This window comes from Hordeum vulgare, chromosome 6H (assembly GCF_904849725.1).
Source record: "Hordeum vulgare subsp. vulgare chromosome 6H, MorexV3_pseudomolecules_assembly, whole genome shotgun sequence".
NCBI classification, from domain to species: domain Eukaryota; kingdom Viridiplantae; phylum Streptophyta; class Magnoliopsida; order Poales; family Poaceae; genus Hordeum; species Hordeum vulgare.
In genome coordinates, this window is record NC_058523.1 from 148,324,241 (window position 1) to 148,346,927 (window position 22,687).

Here is a 22,687-nt window from a genome sequence, read left to right on the forward strand (position 1 = left end):
GGATGCTCGGCCTACAGGATACAAATGTCTGTTATAGGAATGATTGAACTAAGCCTTGAAGCACCTCGCGCCGTCAAAGATGCACGCATTGCGGTGCCTTCAAATGATCCAAGCAGAAAGCGCAATGGCGGAGGAAAGGCCCTTGCGCCGGCCTGTGGGCGAGTCGTTGATGGCCGCGATCCATCGGTCATAGAAGTCCTTTGATCAATTGAATAGGAATAATTCACACCAACCACGAGACCGTACGGCCATGCAGGCATGCGAAGGATTTCATTTCATTCATGGTACAGGACACTTCCATAGTAGTTTTGTTCACATCCAAAACCACACCACACTTGCATTCAGTTACTTATACACACGCCCACTCTCATAAAACAAAGAGACTATACAAACCCTCCACTTCACTCCACTCAACTCCCCTTGGTGCCCGTCGAGATCCATATCATTTTTGCCCCTTGGTGTGCTTCTTCTCAAGCCTCTGCTCCTTCCTTTGAGCCCTGCACTGCGAGATCGCCAGGATGAGGTCACTCTGCTGGCTCTTCTTTTTCCTATAACAGTTTCAGGAGGGGGAAACAGTGGAGACTACACATAAGCAGGTGAAGGGGAGTAGTATCTTGAGAGGATCAAATTGCCATGAAGTGTTTTCGGGGATAAACACTAGTAGGGGAACTTACTTTACTCTCCTCTCCAATGGGTTTGTGGGTGGTTCTATCTCGGAGATCTTTTTAGCCCATTTCACATACGCTTTTGTGGACTTCAGCTTACCTAAAAAGTAAGGAGACAGTAAGATAATTGCACATGCAGAAGTTTCCAGGAGCAGGTTGAGTCAACATGTACAACCAAAGCACTTTGCCAGCACCTCGTTGTAGATTGTATGAAGAAAATGGAACAAGCAATCAATTATATACAGTAAGATCTTAGTGCCAACAGCATATGATTATTTACCTTCAGCAATTGCCTGATCAATTATATCTTTGAAGCGGTGAGAATTAAGCTTAGCATATGAGCACATCACTGAACCGAAGAGTCTGCACAGAAAGGCAGAGTCACAAAGAGAAATGAAACCAAGTTGTTCACTCACAGTTTACCAAGTTTTGGAACAGACATTTAATCCAGCATAATAACGTTTAAACAACGTTATGGTCTTGATTATGAGGATACTTTCAGTCCCGTTGTTAAAGCTGCCATCATCATATTGGTTCTGTCTATAGCTGTCCCTAGGAATTGGTGTATGCGACAGTTGGACGTTAAGAACGTGTTTTTGCATGGTGTTCTGGAAGAGAATGTTTTTATGCGACAGCCACCTGGGTATACAGATTCATGGTTTCCGCACTTGGTCTGTAAACTGGATAAAGCTATATATGGTCTGAAACAGGCCCCACGTGCATGGTACTCTCGATTGTCTTTTAAGCTTGAGTCTCTTGGTTTTCAACCCTCCAAGAGTGATACATCACTGTTTTTTTATTCACGGAGAGGGGTGACTATCTTTATGCTCATATATGTGGATGACATTATTGTTACTAGTTCCTCTGTACAAGCAGTTGAAGCTCTTCTCAGTGACCTTCGCATGGACTTTGCACTCAAAGATCTTGGACCCCTGCATTATTTTCTTGGTATTGAGGTAACTTCTACTGATAATGGTATTGCTTTATCTCAAGGGAAATATTTGCTTGATCTGCTTCAAGGTGTCAATATGAATGGTTGCAAACCTGCCCCTACTCCCTTGTTTACTTCTGAAAAATTATCTTTGTTTGATGGACATCCTCTTGGAGATGGGGATTCTACCAACTATCGCAGTGTTGTAGGTGCTTTGCAATACCTAACTCTTACTAGACCAGATATCTGTTTTTCGGTTAACAAGGTATGTCAATTCTTGCATGCTCCAACCTCTGTTCACTGGACGGCAGTCAAGCGTATACTTCGGTACTTACGAGGCACTATCACCCATGGTCTGCGTATCTCTAAGTCTGATTCCATGTTAGTCAGCGCATTCTCTGATGCAGATTGGGATGGTTGCCCTGATGACAGGAAATCTACTGGTGGTTTTGCTGTTTTTATTGGGAGTAATCTTGTGTCTTGGACTGCACTTAAGCAACCTACAGTTTCTCGCTCCAGCACAGAGGCTGAGTACAAAGCACTTGCTAATGCTACTGCTGAGGTAATCTGGGTACAGAATCTTTTGACTGAGCTGGGTATTCCTCATCCTAAGTCTGCCTCCCTATGGTGTGATAACTTAGGAGCCACATACTTATCTGCAAATCCTATTTTTCATGCATGGACAAAGCATATTGAAACTGATTATCATTTTGTTCGTGAGAGAGTGGCTCAGAAACTGCTCCACATACGGTTTATTCCCACTGGTGATCAATTGGCTGATGGATTTACTAAACCTCTTACTCTTCGCCAGTTGGAAGTTTTTCGTCGCAATCTCAAGTTGGACAAGTTGTGATTGAGGGGGAGTGTTAGACATTGTATTACGTATACACATGGTATATGTATAAACCATGTGTATTATGATTGTAGGCGTGCGTGTATGGTTTAAACTAGGATATCTTGTTAGGGTCTATCTCTTGTGTTTAACCTTGTAGATAGAGATAGATCCTAACTCCTTGTTGTAATCTCCTAGGACTTGTGCCCTTATAAACACGCACGCGTCCCTGCTAAACGCATACGCTTCAAGCCTTCCTATTTTCACAAATAGCACAACGGATCTGCAACCATCACCTGTTCATGTTTCCTTGAAATTTTGTGTAGTGATCCTTTAAATCCTTTTTCTCACAGTCTGACCATCTGTACTTGGCTTCAAAGTCTTCAATGTCAGCCACTGTCTGGTAATAATTTAGACAAAGCAAGTTCATCATGCATTCTGGACAACATAAGTTTCTCGTTGGCATGGAGTGAATACATGCCTCTCTGTACATTAACATGAAGTACGGTTTGCGATTGTCTTTTCTTCTTTTGCGAAATGGTTGGCGATTGTCTGCAGCTTCTGCACCCAGTACCTAACAAGAGGGAAAAGATTCCAGATTTTTTTTTAGAAAAGGAGGTTAAGACCCCCGGCCTCTGCATCAATCGATGCATACAGTCATCTTTATTACTTATTCAACAAAGGTCCGACAAGAACATACATCAAGCCACCCGAAGCCCCCACTCACACCTACAAAACACGATAATGTGGAGTGCTCTCACTCCCCATATCTAAAACCGGTGTCGTCGCCGATTCATCCACATAACGTATCGGAACTAGCAGCCGGTGCAGCAGACCTAAAGCGTACACCACATGCACACGTTTTAGAAGCCGACGTCATCATCGAACCATTGACCCATCTTCAGGAGAGAAATCCGCATTATCCTTGCCAATCCGGCCATCCGTCGACGCCACCATGGCGCCCAACGGCGCCACCTCCCTGTGCTCGTTCATCCAGACGCGAAGACTCTGTAAGATTTGTCGTGCGTAGCACCTGCCGAACAGGCATGACAAAGCGTAGCACCTGTCGGCCAGGCATGACCTGACATCACCACCGAAGCTCTGTGCAGGACGAAGACGCTTCACCTCCTGCGTGTGTCTTCCAGCGCTGCTCCACAAACGATGCTCCCTAGAGAGGAACGACACCGCAATGCCACCATCGTCTGATCTGGAAAACCAAATCCTAGGGTTTCCCCTGGAGCAGCACGAGTGGATCAACAGTAGTTACAGGACGAAGTCTTCATGAAGGTAATGGCGCAGAACGCGGCCATCATCCGCCCTCGGCTCGGTTTTCACCAGTAACTATGTCTCACCGACTCGCAGCCAGTACTGGATCCTGCGACGAGCCCGGTCACGGGATCCCAAGATCCGCCGTCACCGGTGCCGTCACAAAGACCCACCACCTGGCCCGCCATCCCCAGCGGAAGGGACGCCGCCACCACCATGGTCGGTTCCGGGTTAGCCGTCGCCGTCGCCACCGCCAAGACCGGATCCGGGCTGAACGCCACCGCTGGCACCGCCACCGGCCACACCCAGCCCCACCTTCATCTTCTAGCCACGTCCAGCCGACCGGCACGCCACGCCCAGCCAATCTCCACCCGCGCCGCCACGCGCCGCCGCCGGGAGCTGCTGCGCCGCCATGCCTTGGATCTGCATGACGCCGTCGCCGAAGCCGCCGTCCCGCGCCGCACGACATCAAAGAAGGAGAAGGGAAATCCCCGCCGTCGCCTACGCCGACCGGATCGGCGGCGCACACCAGCGGCGGCGAGGGGGGGAGTTGGAGGCGGCGGACTAGCCCCGGCAGCTAGGGTTCGCCCCTCGGTCGCTCGCGGGAGCGACGGGAGGGGGTACGCGAGGATTAGGTGCTCACAAACTTAAAAGGTGGAAAACAAAATTGCTAGGATTAGGTGCTCACATCATCTTCAGTAATGCCTATCTCATCATATATTGCCCTTTTCTCCTGGTCTCCAAGAATAGATATCAGCTTCTGCAGCTGCTGAAATTTTTCGCTAGCTTCCTGATAACACATAGCATTCGGATTCAGATGTGTGGTACATATTTGCTATACAACAAAGGTTCAGGGTTGAGATCCCACCTCATCTCCATGATTCTTATCTGGGTGAAGATGCAAGGCCAACTTGCGATATACCTTTTTTATCTCCTGTTGTGAAGTTGTGCTCTAAACCTCTAATATCTGCAGAAAGAAGCAAAAAAAAGCATATTAAATGAGATGTTTGTCATACTATGAAGAGATCAACAAAGTGGAGCATATCAGCATAACAACTGTTTCTTAAAGTATTCCTGTAGAAATTCAGACTTAATCCTATTTGAGATTGTTGCCATGGACTGCATGTACTCTTGCAGCTCATCTGCGTGTTTATTTAAACCTGGGTTTTCTACCATAGGAAGTGCAATCAAGCGGTATCCACCAACTGACTGCAACTTTGCAGCAATACAAAAAACTAGTGTTGATGTTTGAGAAGAAACCATGAGTGCAAGCACAGTGCAGCTTTTGTTCTTGTAACTAAAAAAATATATCTTAGTTTAACTAGACATGAACCACCCAATTATAAACTTCATATATAACATGAGGGATCTGAACACTCTATCCGGATAAGTGAGGTCAGAATTCTTGATACAGAAAGTGAAGAAAAATGTTCTGATGTGCCAACCCATGACTTACATGACAATTGAGACCCTTAAGGCCTTGTTCGGTTGACAGGATTGTGAAGGAGTTTTGGCAGGGATTGAGGTGGATTTAATCCCCTACAAGTCAAAATCCCTCCAAATCCACTCCAATCCTCTTGACAAAGGGTGTAACCGAACAAGGCCTAACTGAACATCGGTATGCTCCAGCATCGACATATATATAGCTGTTAGGAATAAGCAACTTGTATTCCCATGAGGCCATAGGCCGGTATATATACATGTATAGGTGATGGACTATATGCAGGAAACCCCTTATATATTGGGATAAATACAAAAGGGTACATGACTTATATTATAACTCTAACACCCCCCCCCCTCAAACTCATGGTGGATGAACAACACTAAGTTTGGAGAGATAAAAGTCATGTTGTGCTCTAGTCTGGGCCTTCGTCAGGAAATCCGCCAACTGTAACTCAGAAGGCACATACTTAAGAGCAACAACCTAATCCTGCACAGCAGTACGCACATAGAAAGCATCAACACCAATATGCTTGGTGAGCTCATGCTTCACAGGATCGCGCGCAACGCTAATAGCATATGTACTGTCAGATAAGAGCATAGTTGGTGTAGTGACAGAAACATCAAAATCCTGAAGTAACCACCGTAACCAAGTCACCTCTGCCGTCAAAAGAGCCATCGCTCGCAACTCAGCCTCTGCACTCGAACGGGAAACTGCAATTTGTTTCTTCGTCTTCCAGGCAATGAGAGAACCACCAAGAAAAACACAGTAAGCAGAAAGTGAACGGTGATCTGAAGGATCACTAGCCCACGTAGCATCCGAATAGGCCTGAAGCTGTAAAGAACTGGAGCGAGGAAAGAATAGATGGTGAAAGATCGTGCCCCGAAGGTATCGGAGAACACGGAGGAGATGACTATAGTGAACCGATGTGGGAGCAGAGACGAACTAACTCAGAATATGAACCGGATAAGAGATATCCGGACGAGTGACCGCTAGATAGACAAGACTGCCAACAAGATGACGATAACGCGTCGGGTCAGGCAGGGGATCGCCATCAGTAGCAGAGAGGTGAACATTGAGCTCCATAGGAGTCTCAACAATGCGCTCATCAGTAAGAGCAGCACGATCAAGAAGATCCTGGATGTACTTTTCCTGGGATATAAAGAAGCCATCAGAGGTAGAAGAGACTTCAATCCCAAGAAAGTAGCGAAGAGGTCCAAGATCAGACATAAGGAACTGCTCACTAAGGTGGGCCTTGACAAAGGCAATATACTCGGGGTCATCCCCAGTGATGACCATGTCATCAACATAAAGAAGAAGAAGAGTCCGACCACGAGGAGAAAGGTGAATAAACAATGTTGGATCATGAACACTGGGTGAAAAACCAACGGCAGTCAACACAGAGGCAAAACGCTCAAACTAGGCGCGTGGGGCTTGCTTAAGGCCATAGAGAGAGCGACGAAGACGACATACCATGCCATCAGGAACAGAATACCCAGGTGGTGGCTGCATGTACACCTCCTCACGCAGCTCACCATTAAGAAAAGCATTCTTAACATCAAGCTGAGAGATAGACCAGTGGCGTGTAGAGGCCACGGGAAGAAGTGTACGAACAGTGGTCATATGAGCCACAGGAGCAAAAGTCTCGTCATAATCACGACCATGCTCCTGCTGAAAACCACAAGCCACAAGACGAGCTTTGTGACGCTCAAGAGAACCATCGGAGCGAGTCTTAACCATGTAGACCCACTTACAAGTGATGGGACGGACTCCGGGAGGAAGGGAAACAAGATCCCACGTACCAGTGCGTTCAAGAGCAGCAATCTCCTCTGCCATCGCAAACTGCCATTCAGGATGAACAACAGCTTGATGATAAGTAGTCGGCTCAAGAACGGCAGCACCAGCGGTGGAAAATCCAAAGCGATCAACATGCGGACGAGGACGAGAACGCAAGCCATAAGTAGGCTGAGATGAGGATGATGAGACATCCACAGAGGCATCCACAGAACGTGAACGACGAGTGTAACACTGAGGAAAAGATGGAACAATGGAAGGAGGAATCGCCAAGATAGAATCGGGGAGTGGCGACGAAGAAGTCACCAGAGATGAAGGTGTAGAATCTGGTGACATGCTAGACGAGGAGACCGTGGAAGATGGTGACGACAAATCGACTGGAGGTGGAGAAGCAGAGGGAGCGGAACGAAGAGGCAAAGGCTCGACGGGTGTGATAGGTGTTTCAGGAAAAGTGAGGAAAGAGATATCCTCCACTGAAAAAGTCGAGGAAGATGGGCGTGGGTAGAAGGGGCGAGACTCATCAAAAGTCACATCCCTAGAGATACACATCCGACAACCAATAGGATCCCAACAACGATAGCCCTTATGCTCATCACTATAGCCTAAGAAGACACACTCAACAGACTCAGCGGTCAGTTTGGTGCGTTCGCGGGGGGCAAGAAGAACATAGCAAACACAACCAAACAAGCGAAGCATTGAATAATCGGGAGAACGATCAAAAAGACGCTCGAAAGGAACACCACCCTGTAGAGGAGCGGAAGGCTGGAAATTGATGATATAGGTGGAGGTGGAGACGGCCTCAGCCCAAAAATGAGGCGGGAGAGAGGCAGCAATCATCAATGCACGAGCTGTCTCAAGAAGATGACGATGCTTGCGCTCAGCCACGCCATTCTGAGCGTGAGCACCAGGACAAGAGAATTGAGAGAGAGTCCCTTGCTCAGCAAGAACACCACACAACATATTAGAGATATACTCGCCAGCGGAGTCAGCATGGAACACACGAATGGGAGAAGAAAAGTGAGTATGTACCATGGCAGCAAAATGCTTATAAATGGACAAAACCTCACTACGAGAAGTCATGAAATAAAGCCATGTGTAACAAGAGAAGTCATCTATGAAAATAATATAGTATTTATGACCCCCTTTCGAAGCGAAGGGAGCCGGACCCCATACATCGGAATGAACTAAATCAAAAGGACGCTTAGACACTGACTCACTATGTGGATATGGTAACTGAATCTGCTTGCCAAGACGACAACCCTGACACTCTAAAGAGGCATCTCCTGAGACAGACCCTAGAAGACCTCGACGAACAAACGACGACAAACGAGAACCACACATATGACCAAGTCGATGATGCCACTGCTGGAAGGAACCAGTAGCCGAGGCGACCAAAGCGGAAGAACTGGCGATAGAGTCGGCAGCGAAAGGAACATGAAGCCAGTCCAACTCCCAAAGACCCTTAGAATCACGGCGGCGAGGACCAGCCCCAACCAGAGTGTGCGTGCGACAGTCCTGGACAGAACAAGAGTCAAGGTCAAAGATGACACGACAACCAGAATCAGCAAGATGACCAGCGGAAAACAAATTCATGGTAAGTCGAGGAACATGAGCAACATCAGAAACAGAATAAGAAGGAGTGGTAAGAGTGCCTCTACTAACGACAGTAAGGGGAGTACCATCAGCGGTGAGGACATGAACAGGAGAATCAAGCGATCAAAGAGAGGACAGAGTGGAAGAATTAGAAGTCATATGAAAGGAAGCTCCAGAGTCCAAACCCCATGGGGATGTACCTGACTGTGTAGAAGGTGGTTGCTCAGTGCGGGAAGCCGCAGTCATAGAACCAACAGTACCCGTCGAGGAAGAACCTGAAGCAGCGAGCAGACGCTTAAGTCTTAGAATATTCTGCTCAGTCAAAGCGATGGCTGAAGCTGTCAAGGTAGATGACGAAGTCTGTGTAGATGATGATCGCGCCTTGCGCAAGTGTTTATTCTTCGTGTAGCAGTGGGACACAATATGACCATCATTGTTGCAGTAGCCACAATGTGGACGGGGGCGACCTGAGCCTCCAAAAGGTGTGGGCAAGAGCGGCGGAGCACTCGAGCGAGAAGGTGTCGGTGCAGCAGGTGACGTAGAAGGAGACCGAGCAGCGAGCACCACGTAAGCGAGTCTCCTCAGCAGAATCTCAGAAAGCGCCTCCATGAGAGAAATGCGGCCACGAGCAAACAACTGAGCACGCCGGGGCTCAAACTCCTTACGGAGCCGAGAGAGGAACTCGTAGACGCGATGAAACTCCAAGTTGGCCTGGACAGCCTGGCAACAGGGGCAAGTACGACAACCAGCAGTGCGGAGAGAATCGAGCTGGCGCTAGATAGCAGAACTCTGTGCATAGAAGTCATCAACAGTAGAGTCACCCTGCTGAAGAGCATGCTCCTGACGAATCACAGAGTGGTATAAGGCATCACCAGAGGGATGATAGCGCTGATGAAGATGGGTCCACATCTCAGATACAGTAGGAAGGCCCAGAAACTCAGAAGCAAACTGAGGCAAAACACTAGCAGTGAGAACAGCTGCAACACGGGCATCATCATCAAGCCACTGGGTGTAAACTGTCAGAGCAGCACGATACACCTGAAGAGCCTCCTCATAAGCCAAGACCTTCTCATCATAAGCACTCAGAGCGGCCTCATCAGCAAGTTTAGCCGAATCCTTTGCGGTCTGAGAAGCATCCGCAGGAAGAGCCAGTGGGGTTGGCGGAGTGGGAGCCACGGGAGGAACCGGACATGGCGGACAGCAAACCTCGCCAGAAAGAACACCCCATAGACGGATGCCACGCATGTGAATGCGCATGAAGCCAATGAACTCGGTGTAGTTAGTGCCATCAAAGATCACTGGACAACGAGGAACAACAACGTAGCCGGATGCAGCAGACTTTTTTTTTAATTTTATTTTTTGATCACGTCGAGACAGAAGAATCCGGCGAAATCCGACGAAGGCAGCAGCCGGGGAGCGACGAGATCGGGAGTTGGTGGCCACGGGAGCTACCATGCAGTAGTTTTATAGAACCGGTGGAGACCCACGTGCTGTGAGCCTAGCCGGATCAGCTGCCTGGTTTGACTCCATATCGGGATGTTATCCAGCAGCGCAAGAGCCGGCTGGTTTGTCTCCAGATCGGGACAAAAACCAACAGCGGCGACCGAGGAAGCGATGGGAACGGGAACCACCAGGAAGCCTCGATCAGGAGCAATTCGGCCAGGAGCAGATCGATCTGGAGCAACGCGGCCAGGAGCGTCGTTGACACGAGCGGCAGCCTCAGACGCCAGATGCGGACGAGATGGATGGCGCCTGCGGGGGAGACGAGATTGGATCGGAGCACAAGTTGCGCGTGCGAGAAAAAACCCTAAGGCTCTAATACCATGTTAGGAATAAGCAACTTGTATTCCCATGAGGCCATAGGCCGGTATATATACATGTACAGGTGATGGACTATATGCAAGAAACCCCTTATATATTGGGATAAATACAAAAGGGTACATGACTTATATTATAAGTCTAACAATAGCAACCCAGCAGATCCGAACTCCAAAACCCCTAGCAAACATCCCCCTTTCACATCCAGCCACATAATTGCTTGACTTCAGAAACAGGGCGAGGGTAAAAGTCCTTCAGCACACTTAACTATCCAACATTTGTGACATGTGATCCTTTAACCCTAGCATATTTTGGATCTGAAATGGGCATGGATCCGGTTTTGATAGAATTGGCTGGTGTTCACTAGGCTGATGTTTTGTCATAAAAAATGTCTTACGGTCACCTAGATATGTGTCCAGGTTATGCACAGAGATAACTAGATAAATAGGACTCCATGTCTTAGGATGGGGGGTGTCCATCCTACAATATGCGGATGATACGATTCTTTTCATGGAACATGATCTTGACAAAGCTAGAAATATAAAGTTTATACTAAGTCTGTTTGAACAGTTATCGGGACTCAAAATTAATTTTAGAAAGAGCAAATTGTTCTGCTTTAGACGTGCCAAGGAAGAACAAGATACATACAAACAATTATTTGGATGTGAGATGGGTTCTATCCCGTTTAATTATTTGGGTATCCCTATTCATCATCAAAAACTCACTAATAAGGAATGGAAGAGTATAGAGGATCGATTTGAAAAAGACTAAGTTGCTGGAAGGGCAGGCTTATGTCTTATGGTGGACTGCTAGTGCTAATAAATTCAGTATTGACAAGCCTGCCTATGTTTTTATTATCATTCTTTGAAGTATCAGTGGGGGTACGGAAAAGACTTGATCTCTATCGATCCAGGTTTTTTTTGGCAAAGTGACGATAGTAAAACGAAATACAGATTGGCTAAATGGGAGATGATGTGCACACTAAAGAGCAAGGTGGGTTAGGGATCAAGAATTTACAAATTAAAAATAAATGTCTATTGAGCAAATGGCTATATAGACTATCAGTGGAGACGGAAGATACATGGGTACATATTCTGTGCAATAAGTATCTACAATCCAAAATCTTGGCTCAAGTTACAGTGAAACCTTCGGACTCACCTTTCTGGAAAGGTTCAATAAGAACAAAGGAAGCTTTCTTCCACAAGGTGAAGTTTCACATTGAGAATGGTAACAAAATCAAGTTTTCGGAAGATACGTGGTTAGGAGAGACGCCTCTAGGCACACAATATCCGGCTTTATATAATATTTGTACAACGCAAGGATGCTTATGTTGCTACAATTATGCAAACGGTTCCTCTTAATATTCAATTTAGGAGATCTCTCATAGGAGAACGTTGGAATGCATGGTTCCATCTAGTCGGTCGATTGATGGAAGTTCACTTGTCGAACCAACCTGACTCAATTCATTGGATATTAACTACAAGTGATAGTTTTTCAGTGAAATCGATGTACCTGGACCTGATCAATGCCAGAATAATACCTACTTCTCCACACATTTGGAAAATTAAAGTACCACTGAAGATTAAGATTTTTATGTGGTTTATTCACAAAGGAGTGATATTTACAAAGGATAACTTGGTTAAACGAAAATGGGTAGGTAATTCTAGAATCTAGATGTCGCCTTTGTAATCACAACAAGACTATTAAACACCTCTTTCTTGAGTGTGCTTGGCAAGACTTCTATGACTCGCAATTCATATAGCTTTTAACATTACTTCTCCAACGAGTATGAACACGTTATTTGGGACGTGGCTGAATGGAGTGGACCTCACCACGGCTAGACACATTCAAATAGGAATTTGTGACATGCTTTGGGCTATATGGAATTAGAGAAATGATATGATATTTAACATGAAGAAATTCACCAATTTTTTACAGGTCATCTACAGAACTATTGCTTGAACCCGTATGTGGTCGTTACTCACGCATGCAGAGCCCAGAGAGACTATGGTTATTGGTTGCAGCCGGTGGCACTGAATATCTTCAACCGATGTGGATGGCGGCACACTAATAATTTAGTGTTTAGTCATCGTAGCCTATCTTTATCTTGCCAGTTGTGGCATGTAATTTTCCCTTATTTTTGTAGGACCTTTCAGACCCTTCGGGGATTGCACTTGTTTTAAACCGCTTTATTTAATAAAATGGTTGCATGCATCATCATGATGCAAAGGTCAGGGGAAATCCTCCTTTTCAAAAACAAATGTCTTAGGGAGACTAGCCTCACAAATTCACCCTGGTCTGACCTCATTTGCGCCAGTTTAATCACAAGACCCAAATACTAACACCTGAGTGATTCGTACATAGATCCACAACAAATTCCTACCAAGGGAACACGTGACGAAACAACGGGCAATCCTTGGCAGCGGCATCAAACAAAGCGTATTCATCTATGGCTGATAGCATGGTAGCCCACACCGTAGCATGTGGGGAGGAGCAGCAGTGGCTTGGCATCGAAGCATGGGAAGAGGAGCAGCAGCAATGCACGACAACAAGTGGGCTGCTGGACGAACTGTGATAAGGAAGAAGGGCATTTGGGTCATCCAATTTGTTGTGCGAACTCAAACCGGGTGGAAAGGGCAAATCATCAAAGTTTAAACAAACTTGTGGCAAATGATCAATTACAAGGAAAAGAAGGGCAAATCCTATAAGTGCAAGCAAAGGTGGGGCAAATCCTTACTGCTCATCCACGAATCGGAAACATCCGTACACGACAATTCGGTCGAACGCTAAGCACCGGAATCCGACGCCCTAGGGTCTGGACGGAGATACTACCTCGTAGAGGCTCTTGCTCTGCGCGGCGGCGGCGGGCTCTTCACCGTTCATCTCGACATCGTCGCCGTCGCTGTAGCTGGAAGGCCTAGCCCTCTTCTTCTTACGGCCCATTCGGTGCCAAGCGGCGGGAGTGGGGGAAGTGGAGCAGGAGACCGTGGTGATGCGATTTCTTTCTTATACCGGGCGAGGCGCGAGCGCGGGAAATTTTCCTGCGCGCCGGGAGTTAGGACAACGTTTTCACACGAACTACCGGCCGAGCGCTTGGTCGGTCGTCCTTTCTGTAAATGATACAGATATACGGAGTAGATGAGTTGCGTGGGTCTTAAATATTATATGGATCGGTTAATGGTTATGTTTGTATTTTTGCTTCATTGGACAATTCAACACTAAAAATTGTTGTTATAATTAATATCACACCATGCTATAATCAGTCTTTTCGAATTGATACATAGGTTAGGATGGTGTTGAGACAAGGATGAACGGCGATTGTCATGTATTTTGCTGTATTGGTTTTTTTTTTTGGAAGCAGCAACTATTTTTGCTACAACCGTGTTATTTTTTGCTGCAACCATGCTAGCTTTTGCTATAGCCGATGTAGCAATTTGCTGGAACCGGCGTCTCGTTCTGCTACAAGACATAGCCGGCGTCGATTTTTTGCTACAACCATGCTACCTTTTGCTACAATGGGCACTTTGTTTTGCTACAACGCATCACCGACGTCGACAATTCGAGGACGACGACGCTACTCCGATCAGCACTTCCCTACTACTAGAACCAATTGTGATTCTATGATCTGCATCTTATAGCGGGCGAGGCGGGGGTGCGGAAAATTTTATCGCACGCCTGGAATTGGTGGACTCCCGTACCGTCCCGTCCCACCAGAAACGATCGAAATGCTTGGGATGTGGGGGGTGAGCAGGGCTGCAGGGAATGAATGTGCCACATCAGATATGTTTTTCCTTCAAATAAACTTTTTAGACTAACTATCCGACTTTTGTTAAATCTTGAAAAAATCTTATCATCATCCGACGGATTACAATGATCGCGTCTGTCACCTCCCGTGCATGACATGCGTTCTTCATTGAACGCGTTTGTGCAACAAAGGTTATATTTCAAAAACATAAATCATGTTGCAATGGTTTAGACCATCTCTAACATAGGTTGTAAAAAACGTGTGTGTGTGGAAAAAATGCATTTTAGCGCATGCGGAGCGTTTGCGCGTGCTCCAGCAGGTACGGAAAATTCCAGCGCACGGGAAAAGGCGGCCCGGCGCGTTAGATTTGACGTGCGACACTCGGCGCGCACTATAAACCGGCGCCTCTTCCACGCGTCCTTCCACCGCTCCCACGCACCCCTCGCATCGGACGTGCCCTGTGCCGCTCTCTCTCTCTCGCCTCATTGTTGTCACGCCGCCACGGAACTTCGGGCTACCGCGACGTCCGTGTGCGCCCCTTCGGCACCTTCTACACTGAGATCCGCTCCCGTGACATGCGCCTCGCCTTGGTACTTTCAACACTGCCGACGAGGCCGCCCGCGCGTACGATGTGGCGGCGTGGCGCCTCAACCCCCTCGTAGGGACATGAATTTTTCCGAGGTGATGACGCGAGAGTGGGTGCAGTGGCTCGCGCCTCCCCCTCGGGTTGTCACAGACGAGGACCGTCGCCAGAACCAGAGGCGGGAGCGCCGCCTCGGCATAGCTGAGATGGACGAACATGCCATGGCGGAGTGGCGCCAACAATTCTTAGAGGACGTCCTCGATGAGTGCGCATTCTTCACACAAAGGAGAGCGGAGAGGAGGGCGGAGCAAGCCGCCTATCGTGAGGATAGGTGTACGCGGTGTTGGGGAACGTTGCATGCGAAACAAAAAAAATCATACGCACACGCAAGACCTATCCATGGTGATGAACATTTATGAGAGGGGAGAATGTATCTACATACCTTTGTAGATCACTAAGCCGAAGCGTATATAAAATGATTGATGTAGTCGAACATTTTCGCAATCCAAATCGCAGTTCGTCTCATGATGTCATCACGAACCATCGCGCGATCTCATCACGATTCATCCCGATCTAGTGCCCAACGGACGGCACCTCCGCATTCAGCACACGTGTAGCTAGATGACGATCTCCGCCTTCTTGATCAAGCAAGAGAGACGAAGAGGTAGCTGAATTCTTCGGCAACATGACGGCATGGCGGTGATGGTGGTAGAACTACTCCGGCAAGGCTTCGTCGTACCGTACCGAACTAGCTACGGGGTGTAATGAAGTGGTGGAGGGAGAGAGGGTTGCACCTTGGCTTGAGGTGCCAAAAGCCTCTCTCACCTCCGCTATATATAGGAGGGAGGGGAGGGGTGGCGCCCTAGGGCAAGGCCCTAGGTTTCGGCCAAACCAAGAGGAGAGGGAGGAGTCCTCCTCCAACACAACTTGGAAGGAGGAGTCCTCCTTCCCCAATTCGGTTTTGGCCCCACCCTCCTTTCCTTTCTCCCTTTGGCCGAATAGGCCTATTTGGGCTGGCCACCAGCCCACTAAGGGCTGGTGTGCCACCCTTGGGCTTCTTTGGTTCTCTCCCGGGTGGGTGGCCCCTCCCGGTAGAACTCCGGAACCCATTCGTCACTCCCGGTACTTTACCGGTAATGCCCGAAAACCTTCCGGAAGACAAATGGATACTTCATATATATCAATCTTCGTCTCCGGACCATTCTGGAAATGCTCGTGACGTCCGGGATCTCATTCGGGACTCCAAACAACCTTCGGTTACCAACATCGATAATTCAATTATACCGGAATATGACGGCCGAAGACCGACGCCCTAGAAGATTCCCCTTTTTTCCGTTGCTGGCATGTGTTTATTTTTATTTGTCGCATCTTCATCGCATCATGCACATCATCTGCATTGCATCGGCATCCCGTTGCCGCCAGTTTCAAAACTTGCATCCGTTATTAGTTGCCGGTTCTCTCCGTGTTCGTCGTTGCCCGTGTTGAGCCCGACCACACACGCACGCGCCCGCGGCATCGTCAAAACCTTGTTTTTAAAAGTGTGTTTTAAATATTCTCTGATTGAGTTGGAACGTGGCGTGCGGTCTTATTTAGTTGTAGGTAGGCCGCCTGCCAATTTTCGTCGCAACCGGAGTCCGTCTGGTACCCGAACGGTCGACCGTAGCGGCACCGTCTTTGGTTATTCGTCGGACGTTTTTCGGTGTTTTAAAATACGTTGCGAGGTGCCGTTTTTCCTCTCATCTCCGACTAGACACTCTACACAACCACTTAGCCCATTCCCGCGTCCGTGGCCGTTTGATCGCGATCACGTGGTCAAAAATTGATCCGGATTCGGGTAACCTAGCCCCTATGTCTATAAATAGACATCCACTCTCTCTCCTCCTCGAATCCCGTGCAACCCCTAGCCTCCTCTCTCCTCCCCACCGCAGCCTCCTTCTCTCAGCGCCGCCGGCCCGCCAGGCCCATGCCTGGCCCTCCCGGCCCGGATCGCGCCACCCCAGCCGGCTCCCTCCTCCTCCCGAGCTGCGCTGCACACCCATGCCTCCTCGCATCTCCCTGCCACGCCGCCTCGCGCCGCCCTAGGCCGGCCGCCGCCGCCTGCACCTCGTCGCCGTGCCCTCCGGTCGCCGCCCCGCCTGATCCCGGCCGCCCTCGCCGCGTGCCGCCGTCGACGACCTCCCTGCCGGCCGCCTGTCCTGCTCCCCGCCGCCGCCTCATCTCTCGATCCAGATCGGGATGGGGACGAGGGAACCGCCAGCGCTAGCGCTCCTCGCTAGCCTGTGCGTGGGCTGCGCCAGGCCCAGCCGAGGCGCCTTCCCGAGCCAGCGCCAGGCCACCCGGTGCCCCGAGGCCCAGCCCAGCTCCACCTCTCCGGATTCGGCCCAGGTGCCCTCGGTGAGCCTCATCTATTCCCCGCCCCTGGCGATGCTTATTAAGTTGCGCCTGCCCTGTTTAGGCCCATGTAGCCAGTTTTGGCCCGTTTAGTTTTGAGGAATTCTTCTGTGAATTATTATTTACAGGAAATATTAGATAATTTCAAACGGCGGTAGTTAATTAACCGTGTGTTGGACCACAACGATTTAAATATGAAACTTGATTAGTTTTCCGCGTAGATTAATATTTTACGACTTGCATGCATGTTTGAAGTAGTTTGACTTGTCGTATGCCTAGTTTTGTGTGTTGTCCTAATAGGGAATTATCTCGTATTTAATTTTGTGTGTGTCCGGATTGCTCAAACCCCATGGATCAAATGCTCATGTTATTAGGGACCTTTTTGCCATGTATTTTAGAGTAGTTGTTTGCATTTTTTTCATGTAGGTTCCGTTGCTAGTTTGTTATATCGTGTTTAGGACATATTCTCGCATATACGTGTGGCGTTATTTTTATTTTGCAACCCCACATGTTATATAAGTTTTCGGGGTAGAAAAATCCATATAATTTAACTGTGCATTTAGTTTTAGCTTTTGAGAAAGTTAGTGCGTGTGATATTTTGCCATGTTTCCCTTTTGTTTATTTGGTGGGATTTAATCCGTGCATGATTTGAGGAGTTGTCAACTAGAGATATGCCCTTGGATGTGTAGGTTAGCCTCTGGTAATTTTGATTGCAATAGAAATCCATGTTTAGGTGTTGTTTGCTTGTTGTCAGCGTGCTAGAAAATAGTGCTAATTTGGAGATGCTGAAATATTTCTTAGTCTGAAATCTGTTATATTATGTTGCTGTCTTTCCATGAGTTCATCTGGTAATCTATAGCTCTTTTGAGGTTGGTGCAATGGAGTTAGTTGTAGTCTTTAAGATTGTCTAGCATGTTGTGAATTTTCATGCCATTTGATGCCCTGTACCATGTAGTTTCACTGCTGTTAATATGCCTTCAGATCGAAAACTGCACTGTCAAAACTGATATTTTCACTAAGTGTGAAACTGTGTGTGAGATGCCTTTTTGTGAGTTATTTTCCTAGTGATTCGTGCGTCCATGCTAGTTGTTATTAGTAGTATGTTGTAGAGCATCTTGACCACTTTTTCCCCATGTCTTGTTTGAGCATTTTCGATTTATGTAACTTGTTGTTCAAGGGTGTAGAAAATGTTATGTGGCTGATTTTGGCAGATTATGTCTATTTCTTGTTTAGCTCGTAGTTGTTGAACCGTTGCTCTGTTTTGATCATGTACTATATGAAACTTGCTTAGAATCTCGTGTAGTTTCATAGTATATTTCTGTTTGTGTGTTTTGAGATGCATGTGACTGTCGGTGCACACATATTGCATTCATGCCATCATATCTTGCGGTGTTCGTATCTATTGAACCGTAGCTCCGTTGGAGATGTTCTCTATGTGTAAATTGATTGTATCGACGCGTAGAATCACGAGATCCTATTTATTTTGCTGTTTAAAAAATATTAAAACATGTTAGTTTAGGTCTGGATAGAATTATAAATTAATGTATGAGGTCAGTCCGGAGATGCTATATGTCGTTTCCGACCTCATTTAAAATGCCTAGGTAGATAGCTTAGTTACGCTTCACCTCTTGTCATGTTTAACCACATTTAATATTGTCGTGTACCTAATCGGGATAGAATGAAATAATTCGTATGTGGAGTTTCATCAATGTGCAACTCGTTGCATATTAAACTTCACTTAATGTGTAGTAGTTGATTGTTGTAAATTGACATGCCATGTCTTGCATATATCCAACCGTTCATGCATCATATGTGTTGTGCATCGTGTGGTGTATATCGTGTGTTGATTCTTGTTTCGAGTTTGCTTCGTCTCGATAGAGTTCCGCAAGCGTGTCGGATTGTGAGGACCCGTTCGACTATATCGGTTCGTCTGCTTGACGGAGTCGTTCTTCTTCCAAGAGGGATCTCAGGCAAGATGACCATTTCCCCAGATACCATTACTATCATTGCCATGCTAGTTTTATCGTTTCTATCATTATGTCTCGTTGCCTACCACCTGTTAAATATCAGCCTCCCAACATTGCCATGAAAACCTTCAACCTGTTCACAACCTAGCAAACCACTGTTTGGCTATGTTACCGCTTGCTTAACCATGTGTTAGCGTTGTTAGTTGCAGGTGCAGTTGCTTCCATGTGATGACATGGGTTCCTTGTTATATCACCCTATTAAATGCTATTTAAATTAATGCACCTATATACTTGGTAAAATATGGAAGGCTCGGCCTTTCTAGCCTGGTGTTTTGTTCCACCTTTGTCGCCTTAGTTTCGGTTATCGGTGTTATGTTCCATAATTGAGCGCTCCTAACATGCTTGGGGTTGTTATGGGGACCCCCTAGATTCTCGTTTTAGGATAAAGCTCGTCTGGCAAGGCCCAACATTGGTACTACATTTGCCCAACATAATAATACTGTTAATACTGAAAAGCATAGGGCGTCATGAACCCGAGGAGTAATTCTACATAATACAGGGAGGACCAGTGCTGATGGTGCTGGTCCAAAACAGAGCTACTTGCGGGGCCACCAGGGGCAACTCGGGGGATTTCTATCCGGCCATCGTACGTATTGCTCATCCATCGTGTCTTGAGAACGAGATACGCGGCTCCTATCAGGATTGTCGACACGTCGGGCTGCCTTGCTGGACTTGTTTTACCTTTATCGAGCGTCTCCTGCGAGGGATTCCGAGGATGCTTTGAGCTAAACTTGAGGTTGAGGTTTTCCAATAGGGATCCGAGGAGATCACGGGTTTTCCCTGATCGAGGTCATTCCATCGCAGCGTGTGGTAGTTTGTGATGGACTAGTTGGAGCACCCCTACAGGGTTAAATCTTTCAGAAAGTCGCGCCCGCAGTTATATGGCAACGTGGAAACTTTGTTTAACACTCATTCTACATAACTTGAAGTTAACTTAACTAAAATATGCCAACTGAGTGTGTAACCGTGACTGTCTCTTTCGTGAGTTCTTTCTCCGGCCGAGGACACGGTGGGGTTATGTCTGACGTAAGTAGGTGTACATGATCATTCATTTGATCATCAGTAGTTCATGTCCGCTATGCGTAGATCACCCCCTCTTATTCTTGTACTCGTAAGTTAGCCACCTCATATAATGCTTAGTCGCTTGCTGCAGCCTCACCACTTAACCTTACCTCACCTATTAAGCTTTGCTAGTCTTGGTACCTTTGGAAATGAGATTGCTGAGTCCCCTGTGGCTCACAGATTACTACAACACTAGTTGAAGGTACACGTAAAGGTTACTTTGACGTGAGCATGATGATTGTTCATTTGGAGTTTCTTCTTCTTCTTCTTCATCGATCTAGGATGGGTTCCAGGCCGGCAGCCTGGGATAGCAAGGATGGACTTCGTTTTATTTTCTTGTTTGTTTTCGTCCGTAGTCGGACCCTGCTCTTCATCATGATGTTTATGTATTGTACTGGTGATACTTTGATGTAGCTTGTGGCGAGTGTAAGCCAATTCCATATATCTCATCTTTTCAGTACATGTACTTGTAACAATATCCATTCTTGCGAAACGACGATATGCGCATCTATCCCTGACGAGGCCCTTGTGCCAAATTAAGGATAGGACCGCATTTTGGGCGTTACTTGGAACATCACCGAACCTTAAGTGTGCACACCGTGCGGGTTCGAGAACTATGTAGACATGACCGAGACATTCTCCGGTCAATAACCAATAGCGGGACTTGGATAACCATATTGTCTCCTACATATTCTACGTAGATATCTATCAGTTGAACCTCTATGTCAAGGATTTGGTTAATCTCATATGATGTTCCCTTTGTCCATCGGTACGTTACTTGCCCGAGATTCGAACGTCAGTATCTCTATACCTAGTTCATTCTTGTTACTCGCAAGTCTCTTTACTTGTTCCGTAATACAAGATCCCGTGACTAACTCCTTAGTCACATTGATTGCAAGGCTTGTTGTGATGTTGTATTACCGATTGGGCCCTGAGATACCTATCCGTCACACGGAGTGACAAATCACAGTCTTGATTCACGCCAACCCAACAGACACCTTCGGAGATACCTGTAGAGCACCTTTATAGTCACCGAGTTACGTTGCGATGTTTAGTACACACAAGGTATTCTTCCGGTGTCTAGGAGTTGCATGATCTCATGGTCATAGGAACAGATACATTGACATGCAGAAAAGAGTAGCAATAAACTGACATGATCATATGCTACGTTCATAATTTGGGTCTTGTCCATCACATCATTCTTCTAATGATGCGATCCCGTTATCAAGTGACAACACTTGTCTATGGCCAGGAAACCTTGACCATCTTTGATCAACGAGCTAGTCAGCTATAGGCTCACTAGGGACTGTGTGTTGTCTATGTATCCACACATGTATTTGAGTTTCCAATCAATACAACTCTAGCATGGATAATAAAAAATTATCACGAACAAGGAAATTTAATAATAACCAATTTATTATTGCCTCTAGGGCATATTTCCAACAGTCTCCCACTTGCACTAGAGTAAATAATCTAGTTCACATCACTATGTGATTGTAATGAATCTAACACCCATAGAGTTGTGGGATTTGATCATGTATTTCTTGTGAGAGAGGTTTTTAGTCAATGGCTCTGAAACATTCAGATCCGTGTGATCTTTTACAAATCTCTATGTCATACTGTAGATGCTTATACCACGCTTCACTTGGAACAGTTCCAAATGGTTGCTCTACTATACGTATCTGGTTTACTACTCAGAGTTATCGGATTAGTGTCAAAGCTTCCATCGACGTAACCCTTTACGACAAACTCTTTTATCACCTCCATAATCGAGAAAAATTTCGTAGTACACTAGTTACTAATGATAACTTTGACTGTTGTTTAGTGATTCAATCTTGGATCGCTCTTTGTAACCCTTGACAGACTCATGCCAAGGCACACATTAGGTGTTGTACACATCATGGCATACTATAGAGCCTACGGCTAAGGCATAGGGGACGACCTTCGTCCTTTCTCTTTCTTCTGCCGTGGTCGGGCTTTGAGTCTTACTCAAATTCACACTTCACAATACAGTCAAGAACTCCTTCTTTGACCGATCTATTTTGAACTCCTTCAAAACTTGTCAAGGTATACATTCATCAAAAGTTTTATCAAGCGTCTTGATCTATCTCCATAGTTCTTGATGCTCAATGTTCAAGTAGGCTTAATTCAGGTTTTCATTTGAAAAACTCCTTTCAAACAACCCTTTATGCTTTCCAGAAATCCTACATTATTTCCGATCAACAATAAGTCAACCACATATACTCATCAGAAATTCTATAGTGCTCCCACTCACTTTATTGGAAATACAAGTTTCTCCTAAACTTTGTATAAACCCAAAAGCTTTATCATCTCATCAAAGCGTATATTCCAACTCCGAGATGCTTGCTCCAGTCCATAGAAGGATCGCTCGAGCTTGCATACTTGTTAGAATCCTTAGGGTTGACAAAACCTTCTTTTCCTCAAGGAAATCATCGAGGAAACAATGTTTTGACATCCTATGTGCAAGATTTCATAAATAATGCAGGAATTGCTAACATAATTCCAACAGACTTTTAGC

At 46.6% G+C, this 22,687-nt stretch overlaps 1 pseudogene; it reads right to left on the minus strand.

Annotated features, from left to right (window-relative positions):
- Positions 1–442: 442 nt before the first annotated feature.
- Positions 443–13,283, minus strand: LOC123405236 (annotated as a pseudogene).
- Between the last annotated feature and the right edge of the window lie 9,404 nt (positions 13,284–22,687).